The sequence below is a fragment of the Diabrotica undecimpunctata genome, chromosome 2 (genome assembly GCF_040954645.1).
Source record: "Diabrotica undecimpunctata isolate CICGRU chromosome 2, icDiaUnde3, whole genome shotgun sequence".
In the NCBI taxonomy this organism is placed as follows: domain Eukaryota; kingdom Metazoa; phylum Arthropoda; class Insecta; order Coleoptera; family Chrysomelidae; genus Diabrotica; species Diabrotica undecimpunctata.
The window spans coordinates 128343470-128364403 of record NC_092804.1 but is presented as its reverse complement, the minus strand read 5'-3'; positions in this window follow the sequence as shown (position 1 = coordinate 128364403).

Here is a 20934-nt window from a genome sequence, read left to right as displayed (position 1 = left end):
TTTAAAAGGCATCTTGATTTTTGTCGATAGGAGACTTGGATCAAAAGATATCGAATTTTTACCGTCAAGCTGATACAAATTTTATCGAACACTGATTTCGCGCACGTGACTGACATTCAAATTCGACGGTCGCTTCAAGCGTTGTTTCTTCGAGAACGGTTCGTTCTATACAAAAAAGGCAAATAAACATTTTTGTTTAAAATTATCTCAGCTACATTTTTTATTTGAAATATTTTTTTCTACGGCGTACAGATTCTTGGTAAAGCGATTTATTTGCGTTTTTACACCCCTATGGGTGGGTTTCAGGTGGAAGCCCGAGAGTAAAAGTGATAAACTTTTTTGCATCTTTTTTGGGGTGCTAAAAAATTATTCTCGGCATAATTCAGCTTGTTCGTATGATTTTTAGGGGTCACCTCTCTGACGACTGGACTATCTGGGCAAAAATAATTACTAATATAGATAAAAAGACAAAATATATTGCAAGGCAAAATTGAAATTTGGTAGATTAGTTTGCCTATTCTATATCTAACCTATATAAGATTTTAAATGTAATAGATAAAGGTAGCCTTGATTATTTTTAATCTACTATAAGAGTGTCACAAAAGGAAAAATATAAAGTTGTAAATTTAATTTTGTCTCGGTCTTTTTTTGAAAAGTTGTATTATACTTGATTTTTATTCTTCATTATTAATTACTTATCAAAGTAATACTAAAATATCAAATATTTTTTTCTTAAGTATCCTCAAATATTATTTATGTGCCTATACAATAAGGCAATTCTAATTTTGGATCGTTTCAACATGGCAAACAAATGAGGGTTTTGTAGGTTAATCTTCATCATCAAATTTATTAACCTGTTTTATAGATAGGAACACAATAGCTGAAAGCCGCGAGAGATTACGATGTTATGAGCTTCAATTTAGTAGGTTATTATGTCTGTTATATATTGTCATAAAATGGCAATAATAGGGTGAGTGATGGATGTAACGAGATTTAATATAGTAAATAGATTTACAAAATTAATTGATAAATTATAGTCAAGCTAATTGGTATTTAATTGATTATATTTATAAAAATGTCGTTAAAATACTTCGGAAAAAATAGAACAACATTTTAAAAACTACATTATAATTTTAGTTTATTTATTTTTGATGATGTAATATCTCTCTGCTTTCACTTTGACGATTTTAATCACCAATTTCTCCTGCTTTTCAAGTCTACGTGGATTTATCATGTTACGTTTTTGTTGCCATTCTTAATTTTAGGTTTTATAGTTTGAGAATAATTTTTGAAGTGAAAATCGACACGTCAAATAAACTTAATTTTATTATTGTGGCTTATTCCCAACAAAAATAGTAAATTGCATTCTTAATTTTTTCTTCCCACATCTTACTTTTTGAACTTTCGCTTAGTTATATCATTGACGATAAAGTCCCTTTAAAGTGACCATATTATTGGCAACTAGAACAAAACTAAACATATCAGCTATAATGAAGTTATATTATGTACTGATAATACATGTTTTCAAATAAATAATGAATTCTATTAACAAAATTTTGGTCTAGCAATGGGCTCTAGTTTATACGCATTATTAGCCGATATATTTATGATAGATTTTGAAACAAATATTATTTCTAAACAAAATTTAAAAATCACAGTATAGTGGAGATATCTAGATAACGTATTCTCAATATCGCCTCGTGAATCAGAGCAGTTGGACGCATTCCTGAATAATATAAACGATAAAAAAGATACAATAACATTTACCATGGAAAAGGAATATAATAACACACTACCTTTTCTGGATGTTTTAATGTCTAAGAACGATTCTGGATATAAGACTCAGGTGTATAGAAAACCAACACATACCAACAGATATTAAAATTTTAAATCAAATCACAATATTAATATTAAAAACCGAATCAATAAATATATATAATATGATAGAGCCAAAGTTACTTGTTCTAACGAAAATTCGTTATTGGAGGAAAAACATTTGTTAACGTCTGTTTTATTAAAAGCTGATTATCCTTTTTATCGTTTATAAATAAGGAATTTTCAACAATCGACCAAATAGAACAGAACAACTTAGAACGAGATCCTACAGCATAAACAAGGAATAATACGAGGAAAATTACAATACCATACATAAAATGATTATCAGAAAAACTTAAAAGGATAGGAAATAAATTCAACATTTCAACAACATTTAAAACAACAAACACATTGAGATCTATTTTGTCTAAAACCAAACCTAACAATGAACAAAAAAGGACAAAGAATTGCATTTATAAAATACCTTGTGAATGCGATCAGTTTTATTTAGATGAAACATCAAGGCCATTGAATGTTAGAATAAGTAAAACATTATATCATCAATCTTATATTAAAAATAGAGAATTTTTTAGATCCCAAATACGTAAACACGCATGGGATAACAAACATAGGGTTCAATGGAATGATTCAAATATAGTCCTAAAAGAAACGAATGGTAAAAAGAGAAAAACCAAAGAAGCGGCACTAATTATGCTAAATAAGACCAATTGGGTCGCAAATTCCTCGGCAGAATGTGGTAGGATCTGGTTACCCATAACAAAAGAGGAAGTTATTAAAAGGAAAATATCAGTATCATTTATGTTTTTAAATAACAAACACATAAAATCAGAATTTGGTGTTTATTGAAAGTAAACTAAATGCACGACCAAATACTTACCATGTCGGGATAGTATTATAAGTTTTTTTTTTCTGGTTTTTCCCTCATAATTTACTATGAAATCACTAACAGGAGATTTTTACTGTCATCATGGAATGTGTTTTTTTTTTAAAGACAAATGACATGCTTTGATTTCTTCTGACGGATAGTCTTAAGATAAAGTTGATTTCATGTAATCGAATGAAATATTTTACGTATCGAATAAATAATTTTAAAGTCGTCTACTTTAAAATGTATAGTGTATGTCTAAATTGTCAATATAAATGTGTCATATAAAATTAAATTATTAGAAGAATTTTTCACCAAGTAACAAAAAATCAAAATTTGTTTAATTTATTAATGTTTGTATTTTGAGAACGATTTTCGAAGTGGAAATTGAAACGTCAATAAACGTACTTTAACCTTTAATTGTCGCTTATTCCCATTTAAATAGTAATTATTTTAAGATGCCACAAGAAAATAGCTTCAGAATAATATAAAAAGAAAAATAAAACAAAAAAAAGAAAGAAGTTTTGAAAATCTTCAAAAGTTCTTCATCTTCCATCCAGCAGAATTACAAAGTAGACCAGGCAGTATCTGTTTCGGGTTGCCTAAATCGTATATAATCCTTATTTATTTTACTCGCTTTAAAATATTATCAGGAATGATAATTTAACTATGCCTAAACTTCAAAAGGTGGGCTAAATTTTTAATCAAACAATTTTTTGAAAAAAATATAAAAAATTCAATGTTTTTTCTTCTTTTCGTTGCTAAATCTCGGCAGCTATACATCATCGGCAGCAATTGTAACCAAAAAAAAATTTCACAATTCAATTTTCTATGAAACAAAAATTGATTGCAAATTTAAAAAATAATAAATATTATTGAAAAATTAGTAAAAAAAAAACTAAAACATCTGGGAGCTACACAGAACTTCCTTAAAATAAAAAACAAACATTATACAAATCATACAAAATTTCAGCACAGTGAATCAAGTAGTCTTTGCAAAAGAAATTTGCAATCTAAATTTTTAAAAAAAAGTTATTAATCTTCACATTTATGCAGAGCCAACAAAAAAAGTTTTAAGTAATTAAAAGTAATGATCGAAAATTACTTAACTAGTAATTGATCTGGGATTTATTCAATTAATTTTCTGACCTCAAATAACTGTCAAAGGTTAATTACGCTTTTTAAAGTTACTCATGGATTTTAAAGCGCAACCCGTGGGAATGAGAAGACAGGGTAGACCAAAGCTGAGGTGGATGGACGGGGTAACACAAGCTGCCGAGAAGATCGGAGTCGGCAACTGGAAAATGCAAGCGAGGGAAAGAATAGAATGGCTTAGAAAGCTTGAGAAGGTCGAGGCCCTCTAAAGGTTGTATCACCAAGATGATGATGATGATGATGATGATCATGGATTTTAAAGACATAAACAGTGTTAAAGAGATGAATTAATTTATCGACGATTTAAAAATACAAAGTGAAGTGCTTCAATCAAAATGTGAAAAGAAAACGAGTATAAAATTTGGTTTAATATTTTAATAGTGTAATTTACTTGTGGCTATATTGGTGTAAGTAGAGAAAATCAGTTAAAACGCCAAGAAATCAGGTGAGATCCTGTTTTCTTCCTTTCCGAGTTGTGAGAGGCTCCGTTAGGAACTCTTACATATTGTTTTGCGATCTTGATAACCAAGATTCACACATCATAAACAGCACTAAACCATCTACAACTATCAGAAATAACTCCAATTTTCCAACCCAAAATCATATGTCGATGCCGCACTCTCTAGGCCTCCTCCCCCTGGGGAACGAGCTATTGTCATGTACTCCAGTACAAATATCTTTTTTTTATTTGGATATATTAGAGCAATTGGTGAAAAATTTCATCCAAAAAATATTGTTTTTGCATTTTAAATAACCAAATCTGCATTTTTCGCGCATCTACCGACATCGTTGATCAACTATACCGCACGTCATAATAATTAATTTCACGGTGGTCTTTATCCGCAGGAGTTTTTATCCGACCAAAAGAATCCTTATTTTAAATGTATGTCCTTCCATCCCGCATTCACTAGTCGAACAGTTCTCAAAAGATATTGGCTTACAGCTAGCAGCACGTGTTACTTTTGTAAAATGCGGAATATCGGACGATTAATATGCACTTATTATGAGGTTTTGTAGGATAACATTTGTAATTCCTGACAAGGAGTACTTCAAAGTACCCTCTTTTCTGCTAATTAACCATGAAAATATACCCTTTAGAATATTTTTATCTACTGACTGACTAGAGTGTTTTCTTTATATGCTTGCAGGTCATACCGCGAAGTCTTGTCCCAAAGTCCCCAGTGGACCAGACCACACACCTATTGCAGCTAATACTCCTCCCCCTTCTTTATTTTTAGCTGACTGCTTAACTTTATCAAAATAGCGAAGAAATTGAGTCCCTTCTCGTTAACGACACATCCACCTGGCTACCATTATGAATTTATTCATCTCTCGTCATACTAATTTAAATAAAAGCCCACATTTACAGTAGGACAAAAAAGAGGACGCTCCACTGTCTTCCTGACACTTCTACCATTCTCTCTCCATTAGGTATTCTTGCTCCATTAACTTCTTTTTCTCCTTCGACAATCTTGATGCCACCCAAACCATGATATATATACTCGATGAAATACTCGATGAAACGTAATTGTATTTCCGCTATAGGAATGGTTTATAAAGATAATTTGACTAATTTCACACTTAATTTCAAGCAACTTGCTTTTTTTAGAGAACTCTTTTGGATGTCCCACCCGACTACTAGAAGCTTAAAACTTTTCATCCAACAGATGATATTCAAAAACATTTATTGCCGCTCTATACAGGTACAAAGAAACGATCACCAAAAAACAGTATTACTAGAATCTTAAAGAAGTTAAAACAACAGCCTAGTTATTATTACAAGAATATAGAGCCTCGCCTGATAACCCCTCTGAACAATTAAAAAAAATGAACTACCTGGCTCGGCCTCTGCTTCTTATAGGCCTATATGTCTTCCCTATACCATGTGTAAAATACTTTAAAAAATTGTCAATGAACGTCTTATATTATGGTATCTTGACAAATACAAAATTACACCGAAAGGAGAATTTGGCTTTCGACGAGACAGATCCACACGCAAGGGGCATTCGAAACGATTAATCGACAACTTATAATTATCAAGCTAAAGCAACATAATATGAGCTAAAATACATTTTATTTCATACAAATTTTTGTGTCCTAAAGGACCTTTAAAGTTTCTGCAAATGATGTCTCTTCTCTTCTGTTTATACTCAAATGGTACTCCTTAAGGTTCAGTATTAAGTTGTTTAACCTCGCTATAAGTGATCTTTGTTTTAATTTACCTTCTCCCAGTCTAGAACACAAGCTCTATCTATAACACAGCACTTCGACTCTGTCTAGGCGCATTTGGTTTATTCCATCTGATAGTCTCTATTATGATGCCAATGAACCCACCTCTGGATTAGAGATGGTAATACCTTTTCCTTTTCTATGCTCCATCTGACTTTTTTAACACCGTTAAACTTGTGTACCATTTATTCATAAAAACCTATACCACACCCTCACAACAACAAACCATATATTTTTTATATAATCCACAATAAAAAATGACATCAAAATTCACAAATCCCATTTAATTTCCGAATTCCTTTTCCATAAAAAAAGAATTTTTAAAAACTATACACAATAATCACATTAATTAAATATTATACACCGATGCTTCCAAAAGTTATTTGGGGTTTTTCTGTTCAATCACCTCTAAAAACAATTGCATTTCTACTTCCTGTATCCCTCTTTTGTGCAGCGTAGAATTGTATACTTTTCTACAGGTTATTAAGGATATTAACCACCCAAACAAAAATGTTGCCATTTGTACATACTCTCTAGCTTCCATTTTATGCATTCAGGAATTATATACCGATCATCTTGTACAAAATATTTATCACCGTTACCACCACCTTTCTACATTAAACAATAAGATTACCTCTATCTGGATTCTGTCTCACATTGGTATACCTGGCAACGAACTCGCAGATCAACATACTAAAACGGCTTCAACAGGTACCACATCAACAACTCATATCCAAATTTGCAAAGATTTAAAAACATAAGTGTACCGAATTACCGGAAGATTATGGCAAACCCCTTGGAGCTCCCTATAAAGAACTTACAGAATTGTTATTGATAAAATATAATAACTTTGCATCCGGAGGTAATAACAGCATACTTGCTGTTTTTAATCCTTCCGCTAACAACTGCAGTAGCTGAAAGAAGTTTTTTTAAAATTAAAATTAATTAAAAACTACCTCAGGACTTCTATCTGACAGAAACCACTAACAGACTTTACGCTACTGTCTGTAAAATCTGAAAATCTAGAGAAATTAAAATTTTTGTGAGCTATGGAAGCTTTAATAAATAAGTTTGCCGAACAAAAGGCGAGAAAACTTCATTTTTAAATTGTTTGGGTAAAATTTTATTGGTTCGAAGGAGCATTTGTATTTGTTATTATATTTGTATATTTTCTAATTATATTTAATAAATGTTTTGTTTAATACAAGCGTGTTTGTTTATTTTGTTAACCATTTTTTTAGCACTATTCCAAATCAGTCATGGAAAAGGTCAGCGACAAACTTTAATAGGGGTCACCTGTGGGGCTAGCTACGTCATTGATAGGTATTTGAAAGTTGTTCAAAATAATATTTTGCACAACTTTCACAAATAACTTTTTCCGATATCTCTAACGCGAATCAAAATATCGAAAATTTACCCTCTTTGCGAAATCGCAGTAGGCCGAGTTTAAAATTTAAATTTCAGTTGAGTAACCTAACCTAACCTAACCTAACCTTTAACCTGCACGACTGTGCAAAACTTCAAATGTGTAATTATTTTGATAGCCTAAATATGAGGCTATCTTCATCTTAAATGCGACACAGTGTATATAATTAAATTTCGATTAATTCATTGTATTTCCTGACATTGCTAATTTAATTAACAGTTTTGTCTTATTTCAGTCGTTTTTAATATCAAATCGGTCAAGAAGGGTGAAACGGACTATACCATATTCTTTTATAATTAATAATAGCACTTAATTACGTAAAATCTTTATAAAAAATATTTCAAACACACACTGTTGATACTTTAAAACTTTAGGGACTTTTTAGGACTTTACACCATATAGGCAATTTAAGCTAGTCCCTTATAAAAGTGAAAAGTGTATACTTAGCCAGAGTTTTACAAGAACATTACAGGTCCGTAAAGTGTCAGAATTGTTTTGTGAAAAAAGAAAAATTGCCGCACATAAGGGTTCCAAAGTTCACGAAAAAGTTTCTAGGGATATTCTGGGAAAGTTAAATATGCACTAGGGTCGTATAATGTTTATGGAAATAGTCGGTTATGTGACAAATGTGCCCGACTTTCTTAAAACGAGTAAAAAGTTAAAATTTGGATTTCAAATTTATTTTTATGGAAAGAAGTTTGACAAAATTCCTTAGAGGCAGTTTTGTTTTACTTATTTTATTAATATATATATATATATATATATATATATATATATATATATATATATAAATACGTTCAAATTATCGGGTAGAGTGGTCTGTAATAAAAATCTTTCTTACATATAATATAATTTTTTCTAATTACAGACCACTTTACCCGATAATTTGAAAGTATTTATAAATTATTTTTTGGTCGAAATAATCATTTCTAACATATATATATATATATATATATATATATATATATATATATATATATATATATATATATTATATATAAGACAGAATCCAATCTGCAAACCGCGGTCTATTCGCACTGGATAAGCTCATAAAATCAAAAAATCTCACAAGAAGTTCAAAGATAAAAATCTATAAATCCATCGTCAGACCTGTAATAACATACGGATGCGAAACGTGGACCATGACCAAAGCAAACGAAGAAAAGCTCAGACGCTTTGAGCGAAAAATACTTAAAAAAATTTTCAGACCTCACCATGATATCACCACAAACCAGTATAAGATCACAACAAATATCGAATTAAAAGCACTCTACAATGATGCCGATATTGTCCAAGAAATTAAATCACAGCGACTAAGATGGGCAGGCCACGTGCACAGACTGCATAACGAGAGACTTGTAAAACTGGTGTGCGAGGAGATTCCCACAGGCAAAAGACCACTCGGACGTCTCAGAATGCGATGGAGAGATAACATCCAAGCAGATCTCCAGAAAATGAACATTCCATTTGACCCTAGGTTAATGGAAGACCGAACAAATTGGAAAAAAGTTGTACAGTCAGCCAAGACACACCCAGGGTTGTAGCGCTACGTGATGATGATGATATATTGGCCAATTGATTATTGGCTTCATCAGAAGTGCTGTACAAATTTATTAAAACAAAGAGATAAGCAACATTACGATAAAATTACATAAATATGTACTTACAGAGGTAGAATTGTTTACAAAAAAGAGACATGATTAACATTAGTTTGACACTTTCTCGAGTCGTATTGAAATTCTCGAAGTAGTCTGTGATATTTTTTATACTCCTCGATTAATTTTCCAGTCATATACTCAATATCTTCATAATCTTGTATTATCACTAGTTGATAATCTGCAAATGAAAAAGTGTATATGCTATTGTTGTTAATCGGCATTCCCATATTTCTACATTTGCGCTTCTACAGTTTTAGAGCTTGTTCTAGATAAATTTTAAATAATGTCGGAAAAAGACAGCAGCCCTGCTTACGGCATTCATTTGGAATCCACTTGACAGATTATTTCCAACCTTTATCTTTGAGTTAGCATTAACCTACAGTGTTTTCGTCGCATTTATTAAATTCATGTTTATGTTTGTTTTCTCTAACGCTTCCCATAATTTATAATGTGGTACGCTATCATAAGCCTTTCATAAGTCCACATACAATAAATGTACTTCTTGATTAACGGCTATTTTCTTTTCAATAATCTGTTAATGCAAAACAAATGGTCAACAGTAGATCTACCTGCCCTAAATCCTGCCTGTTCCTCAGCCTCTAAGTCTTTATATTCGCTTTCTATTCTGTTTTTAATTACTTTTCCGTATATTCTACTGATCTAGTTTCTTACGGCAATGCCTCTGTAATTGTCACATTCACCCCTTCTGCCTTTTTTGTGTATAGTGGATATAAATGATGTCTTCCACTCCTCTGGGGTTGTCATTCCATTAATGCAGTTTTAAAACAGTTTGGCTAAACTTGTATATAGTTTGGTTGTGCCGTGTTTAATTAACTCTGCAGGTATGTTACCTGGACCCGGTGCTTTGTTATTTTTTAGAGATCTGCATACATCTTCCACTTCTTTCGTTGTTATTCGTATGGGAGAAGTTAAAATATTTATATTTTGTCATCCATTGTTATTGTTGACACCATGTCTCTCTTCTTACATTGTCGTAAAGAATTTAAGACTCTCCTACTTTCTGTGCTTCTTTGTCTTCCTAGATACGAATTTATCATGTTACACTTTTGTTGCCATGCTTCATTTTTTTTCCGACATATCATTTTTCGTACTTCAGCTTGAGACTCCTTGTAAATTATTTTATTCGTTATATTCTTTGTATTTAAGAATTTTTGATATTGGTCTTTTTTCTTCTTTATTTCTTGTTCTATTTCTTCGTCAAACTAATATGGAAGTTTTGTTTGATTCTGGATTTGGTATCTGTTGCTGACTCCTGGAGACACCTTTTTATGTGAGTGTAATGTTTTTCATTGTTATATTTGATTGTTTTTCAACTTTTGATTTAATCTATTTCTGTATAATTCTCTCACGCTTTCCTGTTCTAAGCTGATTAGGTTATACATAATGTAAAAGAATCTAAAGGTAAAATAATACTTACTCTTTATGAACAACGTTATATATTATACCTGTTTTTGAATTTACATAAACAAAGTTTTTAGCTAAATATTTTTGGCACACCTGTCGCATTTTTCTGTCAATATTATTTACATTTGAAATAAAAAACTGCAACGTAATTACGGTGCATTCCAATTATGACTCCAATGGCCAAATTTGTTCACCAATATCCTAAAAGAGGGTTTTATTTTTAAAAATTGAAAAATATAGCAGGCTGTTCCAATTAGAAGTTAAATTGGACCATTTTTTATTTTTATTTAAACACGAAGTGTTAATTTGTGCAATCAAAAATTAATTGTTTTTGGGTTGAGTTGAATAAGAAGTAATGACCCAAAAACAAAATTAAGACGCAATTCCAATATTAAACTTAGCTTTAAAGTACTAAGCCACAGGATAGTATACTATAAAATAGAAGATGAAAATATCAGTGGTTGGCGGTGTATCATAGTTGAAAAAAACTTATATAATACAATATATATATATGTCGAAACGCTAGCAAATATATACAAAGAGGCCACAGCTAGAGTAAGCATATATGAAAATACCCCAGAGTTGCCCACTCAGAAAGGAGTCCGACAAGGAGACACCATATCCCCTAAGCTCTTCACTGCAAACTTAGAAAATATCTTCCGGAAATTAGACTGGAACAACCAAGGTCTATGTATAGATGGAGAATACCTAAACCATCTTAGATTCGCTGATGACATCATTCTAATTGCTAGAAGTCCTGAAGAATTACAACTACAAATTAATGAACTTAATACAGCCAGCAATGAGGTAGGCCTAAAAATGAACCTAGCAAAGACTAAAATAATGTGCAATGATCTGATCGCCAACGTGGAAATAAAAATTAATGAAACCTCGCTAGAAGTAGTAGATGAATACATATACCTGGGACAGCTCATACATAAATCGGGATCACTACTTCCAGAAATCAACAGACGAATAAAACAAGAGGGGTCAGCATTCGGACGAAATTCCATAGTCTTCAAGTCCAAAATGCCACTATACCTCAAGAAGAGAGTATTTGATCAATGCATATTACCCGTCTTGACATATGGATGTGAAACTTGGATATTAAAGAGAGAAATAACGTCGAAACTTCAAGTAACTCAAAGAGCAATGGAAAGATGTATGCTAGGGATAACAAAGAGGAATCGTAAAAGAATTGAATGGATACGGAGGCAAACCCAGGTGACTGATGTAATCCAAAGAATAAAATCCCTGAAATGGCAATGGGCAGGACATATGGCAAGAAGAACAGATAACAGATGGACCACTAGAACAACCATGTGGTACCCCAGGAACGCTAAGAGACCAAAGAGGCGCCCGAATCTCAGATGGGATTATGATATAAGAAAATTAACAGGAACAACGTGGTCTCGAATAGCACAAGATAGAAAAATATGGGCGCAAATGAGCGCAAATTATTAGAACAACGAATAACTAAGACATCGTCGAATAATAATAAGAACATAGAATAACATTGAAATAAGGGAGGCTGCACCGTAATTGGAAACGGTTGATAAAGCTGCACATGATGATGATGATGATATAAATTAAGGATCACTTGAAGAGTGGTGGGTTTTTCGGTCAAAAGGTGGAGATAAAAGACAGAGGTTGGCTACTTCATCTATTTATTTGAAGACGTTTCGCTCTCTAATCAAAAAGCATCATCAGTTCATCTAAAAAGAACAATCTGAAAAGCCAACATCCATAGAAAAGTCAATATAAATGTGTTACCGCAAAAAGATATGTAGCAGTCAATGGTATAATATGTAAAGAAGCTCAAGATATTTTACATTAAATGGTTAGGTTGTATAAACAATTAATATAAAATAAATATAGTTTACAATTTGATACAAACACAAAACAACAAAAGACCATGTGGTTATTGTACAGGTAATTTAAAAAAGTATGTAAAAACTTATGTAAAAAATAAGTATTTGCCGAGAACTAACAAGATCATAAGATCACACTTCCAACAGTATCATATTAATTTAATTTAATTTTTACTTTGGGTAACATTATTGAAATGATTAAGAGTTTATTATAGTAATATTATAAAAGATGTAATGAAGTTACCACAAAAAGCTATCCGAGACACCCGGAAAATGGGAGCCTATTTTAGATCCACTTAGCTATCACGTGAAAAGACAGTGTCCTTGATGTCAAAACATGATAAATAACAAGGCGAGTTACCAACCGCTAGCTAATGCAGTAAAGCGGTAAGTTTGAAAATATGAAAAAGTAGGCGAAAACCTTGTCTGTACAAACCAGTTAATGAAAGAAAAATATTCTTAAGAACACCATTTTCACTTCAGGAAATGACTCGGAGAAAAAGGACAAACAAGTGAGGTCGATAGCTACATACCAAATATAAGTGTCTAAGTTGTAGCTGGTTGGCCAGCCACATGGTGCAGATTTAATTCAACTTCCAACAGTCCAAGGTTCATAATAATTTGGAACTGAGAAATTAATAAGAATTCTATGAATCAAATTTATTTAATTTTTTTCATATTGTTCTTTTTAGATGAACTGATGATGCTTTCTGATTAGAAAGCGAAGCGTCTTCAAATAAATAGATGAAGTGTCTTTTTTCTCCACCTTTTGACGGAAAAACCCACCCCTCTTTGAGTCATCCTTAATTTATATTGGATTAACGGTCGTACTCCTTTTCTCCTCGATATATATATATATATATATATATATATATATATATATATATATATATATATATATATATATATACAAAACTCAAATATTTGGGTGTGCAGCGGAAGATAGGACAAAGAAGTACTCTTTTTAGTTAACCAAGCTTTCGCAAATCTTTATTTGCATCATCAGGGTGCTACAATAAACAAAATTAGTACAAAATACAGAAAAGAATTATTTTGCATCTTACACTAATTGAGGTTAGTTGTCGTGATGTTTATTAAATGAAATCAGCAACTCATTTGACCCCTACAAATGATGGCGAAAACTATCCAAAATTGTTTTTAAAAAAACGTTCTTTAACAAATACATATTTAAAACACTTTAAAACACATATACAAGAACACTCAAATAAAATTATGTTAAAATAATTACAGAACATGTCATAATATAAAATTTAGGTTATAAACATTCTTATCAGAAACAAAAGAATTGGTTGTGAATTCGTTACTGCCAACTTAAAACGATAGAACGTTAGATCTTAATGATAACAATGTAAAGGTAATAGTATACCTGATAGACGCTGAACTTCTTGAAACAGAAGAGGTAAAAAGACTTATATTAGAAGAAGTAGGAGAGGTACTGTATATCTCATATATAATGAAACTTATATTGTTGATGATGAATTGTCTGTATTAGTAGATTCGTGTTTATCCAAAGTTAACAATAATGAATATAGGTTGCTTAAATTATTGGTATCTGTCTTTTTGTTAATAGTTTCTTTTTCTTGAAAAATGAAAGCCATCTCGAGAAACAATCTTTTTAAATAATTGCTCTCCGTGGATAGGATTTTTACATTTGGAAAATCGAAAGAGTGCCCTGTTGTGTTAGCATGTGTGGCTAGAGAACATCTATCAGGGTGTAACCTAATGTCACTCTTGTGAAGAGTCAAGCGGCTAGAAACTTTTTGGGAGGTGTGACCTATATAAGAACCTTCACAGCCCAAACAATTAAGTTTGTAGACAACATCACTTTTATCTAAGTGATAAACTTAGATAAAACTTAGACTTAGTGACTTAGATAAAAGTGATGTTGTCTACAAACTTAATTGTTTGGGCTGTGAAGGTTCTTATATAGGTCACACCTCCCAAAAAGTTTCTAGCCGCTTGACTCTTCACAAGAGTGACATTAGGTTACACCCTGATAGATGTTCTCTAGCCACACATGCTAACACAACAGGGCACTCTTTCGATTTTCCAAATGTAAAAATCCTATCCACGGAGAGCAATTATTTAAAAAGATTGTTTCTCGAGATGGCTTTCATTTTTCAAGAAAAAGAAACTATTAACAAAAAGACAGATACCAATAATTTAAGCAACCTATATTCATTATTGTTAACTTTGGATAAACACGAATCTACTAATACAGACAATTTAGTTTCATTATATATGAGATATACAGTACCTCTCCTACTTCTTCTAATATAAGTCTTTTTACCTCTTCTGTTTCAAGAAGTTCAGCGTCTATCAGGTATACTATTACCTATACATTGTTATCATTAAGATCTAACGTTCTATCGTTTTAAGTTGGCAGTAACGAATTCACAACCAATTCTTTTGTTTCTGATAAGAATGTTTATAACCTAAATTTTATATTATGACATGTTCTGTAATTATTTTAACATAATTTTATTTGAGTGTTCTTGTATATGTGTTTTAAAGTGTTTTAAATATGTATTTGTTAAAGAACGTTTTTTTAAAAACAATTTTGGATAGTTTTCGCCATCATTTGTAGGGGTCAAATGAGTTGCTCATTTCATTTAATAAACATCACGACAACTAACCTCAATTAGTGTAAGATGCAAAATAATTCTTTTCTGTATTTTGTACTAATTTTGTTTATTGTAGCACCCTGATGATGCAAATAAAGATTTGCGAAAGCTTGGTTAACTAAAAAGAGTACTTCTTTGTCCTATCTTCCGCTGCACACCCAAATATTTGAGTTTTGTATTCTATTTGATCAGCGTTGATGACAAGCGTTTATCGCTTTTTCACTATATATATATATATATATATATATATATATATATATATATATATGTGTATATATATATTTATTAAACCTACACCTAAAATTAATGCTATTACTGGAATTAACCTCACCAGTCCACCAGTTGATTATCATTGCGTCGAGCTTTCGACATCCTCTTTGATATCTTCTTCAGGGTTTCCGAGGTCTCAGTCTCCCTAATTTCCAGATACTACTACACTGATCACTTATCAAAGAATTATTGATGCTGGGAATAGGATACGGATCATTTATACCATCGATGGTGACGTGGCTTGACGTCCAAAAAAGTGTCGGTCTTTGATAACCATATTCCTTGTAGGCATCCGTAAAAGTAACAAGTACAAAGTAATATTTTATGTACTTCTATATTTTATATTGTATATGTCTCTATATTTCTTTCTAACAATATTCTCTCTTAACTTTATTTCATTTGTAAACTTAAATATATTTTACTGCATATCGTCGCTGCCGTGTAAATATCTCCTATGTGTTGAAACCTAAAATTTTCAAGAGACAAAGAAAAGACGTTTTTGTAAAAATAATACAACTTATTGACATTTTATAGTGTTATAATTTTATTTTTTTGCTTTTCTTAACGACGTAACACAATATCAAAACAACCGAATGTAATTTTGAAACAAAACTTTAATATTTAAAGTAAAGCATACACGAAACATACGAGTTTTTAATATACTTGAAAATGACACATAGGAGGTTTAACTAAGTTTAATGTTTATTTTTTTGTTTTCTTATCCGGCTGATAAGGTAGATTATCGTAAAAACTGTAATGATCTCTTTCTAACACGAGTTTAAGGTCTTGTAGGCATTTCCATTTCGATTCGGTTATTGGAATAGGACGTAAATATAGCTGCGTTGGTCTTTGAATAACGTTAAGTTTTAGTCTACGTTGTGGTAGTAGCTTATATAGGTTGGAATGCCGTAGTTTGAATAAAATCTCTCCGTCAGGACGATATTGTAGAGCTCGGAGTTTAGTCGCGGTTGGATCTCCCTCCTTCTTTCCGGGTCACAGTGACTGAATATAACTTTGCAATTTCTCAAAAAAAAAAAAAGATGTGGACCAAAACTTTAATACTCTAAGGTTGTTTTGGCAGCGCATTTCTCATTTGAGCTATGTAGTTACTAGGAGAATTTCGCATTCCATCATTGTATGGCCTTTCTCAAGGAACAGCTGTTGGATTAAAATATTTTTCTGAATTGCCAAATCGCTTAAAGCACTAGCTAGTATCTTATTGCGATTTTGATAATTACATTCATCGGATATAATTGTAATTTCTTGTATATATCTAATTTTGATGAAAGAAAATCCACAATACATGATCTAAACTCGTTAGAAGATACGCCGCCATTTGATTCATGCCAGACATATAATGAAACATCTTTGTTATTCAATACAAAAATTGTAAAACTGTGAAGCTGAAATTTTTGCTTATAAAACATTCCTGAAGCTTCAGTCTTGGGGTAGAGCAAAACACTTTGGAGATCTATAGTCAAGACTAAGTGCGAATCATCAGTTTCAGATTTAGCTGCATTTTTTTCCTCTCTTACTTCATTTTTCATCACGATATGGTTCTGACATACATCTCGAGCAACTGTTTTTACTTTATACCCTCAACATACATAGCACTGGTCTTTGCGAGGCTTAATATCTTTATTTTTTAGTACATCCAAGCAAAACGTTCTTGAAACGCTTTTAATTGTATTTTGTTTGCACCACTCTTCATACACACTGCATGTGTGATAAAGACCTAAAGGGATTCAACGTATGTACAACTACTAGAGCTTCTGCAGTAATGGCTTGGAACCTTAGGAAGTAATTCAAGCCACCTTAAAACATTTTCAGTCATTTCTTTATGAGTATTCTCCTTTCTAGTCTGGGCTTTTCCTTCGATCGAGGAGATGAAACACCTTTATCGCCAGTACTTCCTTCCGAATCCTCATTAGCTGCAGTATCAACTTCGCTTGTTCGCACCCATCTTCTGAATGTGCCTTTCCCTAAATTTAATGTATTGATGAAGAACAGCCTACAAACCTTCACTTTTTCCCCTTAGATCTTGGCAAAAATATGTCATGACCTACATTTTTCTTTAGCTCTTTCGCATTATTTTCTGTCTTTTTTCATCTTCTGCGGATATGTCGGGTACTTACTAAACCTTTCACAAACGCTTTCTTTTCGGACCAAGTACTGAAATTCCATAATGTCTTAAAAGCTGACATCCTTTCATTTTCAGATATTAGGTTACAAAAAAATGATCTATCTTATTTTTTTCTAGTGGTAGTGTGGCCACAACGCTCCTTAACAGATCTGAAATTTTTTTTGCAGTCTTGCACTATTCTGCCATTTTCTACCTTTTTGTAGCCAGTGTAAGATAAGCCAGAAACTCGTCTCTTTTTGGCTTTAAGTCGTTTCTTACTGATGCGTGAAATGGGTTTAAAAAAAAAACTTAGAGAGCCATCACTGTGAGAGCTGGTGACAGATTTATGGTCACCAATTTTTGTCCCTTCTTCTTGGGACAATTTATCTTCTATGACTTGTTTTTCCAAACAAATTTCCTCGCCTCCATTCTCCATTTCAATCTCCTGGGTGAAAACAGATATATCGTTTGCAACTTCTAGCTTTACATTATTTGCTGCTTGCATTTCTTTTTCTTCCGATTTCTCATCTTCATGTTCCACTATTTCTAATTCTTTTGCGATGTCCATTTCCACTACTTCATTTTCTGCAACCTCCATTTCAATTACTTCATTTTCTTCAACCACCATTTCCACTACTTCGTTTTCTGCAATCTCCATTTTTTTTGCAGAAACAAATTCCTTTTCGAACCCCTGGTCCCTTGTTAACCTCATTTCAGTATTAAAAACTGGGAATAGAATTCCATGAGTGGTACTAACGACCCATTCCTGCCATTCGCCTTGGTTAAGGGTATTGTTTTCTGATAAAGCAAAATCAGGTCTTAATAAAGTATGATTTTGTGCAAAACCACCTTCAGAAATTGAGGTATTATTTGGTAACATCGTATTTTCAGATGGTAACATCAACGATGATAAAATTTGGTCAGCGATAATTTCCTAACCAATCTCGTTAGGTACAGGTCTACACCTGTGTTCTTCAATCAAGTCTTTATTATTTAATAACTCTTTTTGATTACCCATATCTGTACAAGGCTGCATAATATCCTTTTCATTATTTGATTTCGTCCCCAGACTACTTAATGCAGCTTCGACAAGTCTTTTGCTTCGAGCAGACCTTCTAATATTCTGTAAGAACAAAAAAAATCTATTTTAACAAACATGTATATTGTTAATTACAGGGGTTTATTAAAACCATGTTAACATTTAGGTAACTAATATTATTAATGTAATTTTAACACCCAATAAGATAATTATATAAAATATTGTTACATGTAGCCTCAAACCATAAAGCTTACAAACAAAGTCTTTACATAAAATAATATAATAAAATAAAATGTTTTTCACTTACCTTAATAATATTGAGTAGTTCAGGTATAATTACAGTGCCAATATAATTACTAAACTAATCAAAATAACACAACTTTTTACAAACTCCGGGTCAGCGGAGCTAAAGTTTTATTATTATTTTGACAAACTAACCTAAAAGTACGAATCTCAAACCTCAAATGTGCAGCAATTTGACAGATCAGGCCGGGTTAAAATCGCGTATGTGTCCAACGTCGACACAGCGGGCATTACCGCGGAGACGGCAGTAGCAAAATCTCCCATGTGTAAAATTTTTCTGTTAAATAAAGCACGTACGAGCTTTTATCGCAATCATTATTGTAGACGGTGTACATAAGAGATTTTTAATATTAAAAATAACGGATTTCAGATTTAAATAGCAAATAGGAGGGTTTGTTACAAGGTGCGCGTGGAAGATTCCTGTAATATGGCTATATTAACTTATTTTCTCGAAAATGTGCACAAAGAAGATTTTTCCACGGCAACTAAGATATTTACAATATGTAAAAAGTTGACACATTCTTTCTTATTTATGTTTCCTAGTGTTCTATCCCATATATATTCTAATGTTAACTCTATGATAAACAAACATAAATAATCAAATAGGTAACTTTTTATTTTATTTTACAGTTAAATAAAAACAAAGATAAATAAACATTCTGGATTCTCCTCGAAACAAAACTAATACGAACTTTTTTCAAACATATTCAAAAACTGAGAATGCTAATTTTTGCGAGATTACTTGTTCTTTTCATTTTATTCAGACTTTATTTGAATCCGTATTTAAAAAACATAAAATTGGTTTGTTTAAATGAGATTTTCTTAAACAAGGATTTTATATTCATAAGAAAATACGGTTTAATTTACAAAGGCGTTTTTTACGTTTTTAATGAATGAATGGATATGTTGTTTGCGTTACTTAACAAACGGGAGCATTTGTTCTAATTTAAATAGAATTGTAAATTAGGTTTAGTAGATTTAATATGGTTATACTCATATTTTAAGGAAAAACATGAATAACAGATTAATAGGAGTAAAAAACTGGTTTATTCTCTTTTCTTTTTAATAAAATCTTTTAACCAAGTAATGTGGGAGGGATTTTATCATTAAATTCTTATTTTTAAAGGCATAAAAGCATTATTTAAGATTGTTTGAACTTCCAAACCAAATAATACATTGGTGTATTGACAAGATATTAAAATTAAAACATGCATTTCTATACGCAAAAAAAATACCTTAAAATTTTTTCGCTGTATTGTTGGAAGATGTTCTTAAAAACTGGATTGGAATGAACAAAATATTTATTGACAAGTCGTGTGAATGATTTAATTCTGACAGCTGATAAAAATAGTATTTTAACAAATATGCTTGTTTAGTGCTGTTGATAAAAGCTTTCCAAGGAGCAGATACAGCAAGTGACCACAATTTTGATTTAGCAGGCATGAAACTAAAACTAAAGAACATAAAAAGAAAACACCAAAATACCTACAATTAATCTGACAAGACTGAAAAAAGCTTATCTCTGCCAACATATCAAATAATAGACAAGGTAGTTTAGAAAGTAGAGAGACAAAGATAACTTAACGACACAAAAAAATCTGAAAGAGTTAGAGAAGATCCGGAGAAACATCATAAATAATAACTAGAGGGAGATATATACCCTAATATTAAACAATGGGTACCACAAAAAATACAGGTAATAATTTGGAAAGAGAAAAATGCAAGAATAAAAACAAATAACATAAATAAAACAATTAAATAAATATAAAAGAAGCACAGAAATTGTTGCTATCAGAAAAATGTTCAGAAATATAAAGATTAGAAAAACGACAGCAGTAAGGTGAACCCGTCGAACTGTGAACTAATTTTCAGTTAGATGATTTTTCTGACGTATTTTGCATGATTTATGAGATGTTTTAAGTCATGATATTTTTTTCCTAGAATTCTTACGGACTTTACTATTTAAATGGGAATAAGCCACAATTAAAGGTTAAATTACGTTTATTGACGTTTCAATTTCCACTTCGGATTAAACAAATTTTAATTTACTAATGTTTGTATTTTGAGAACGATTTCTGAAGTGAAAATTG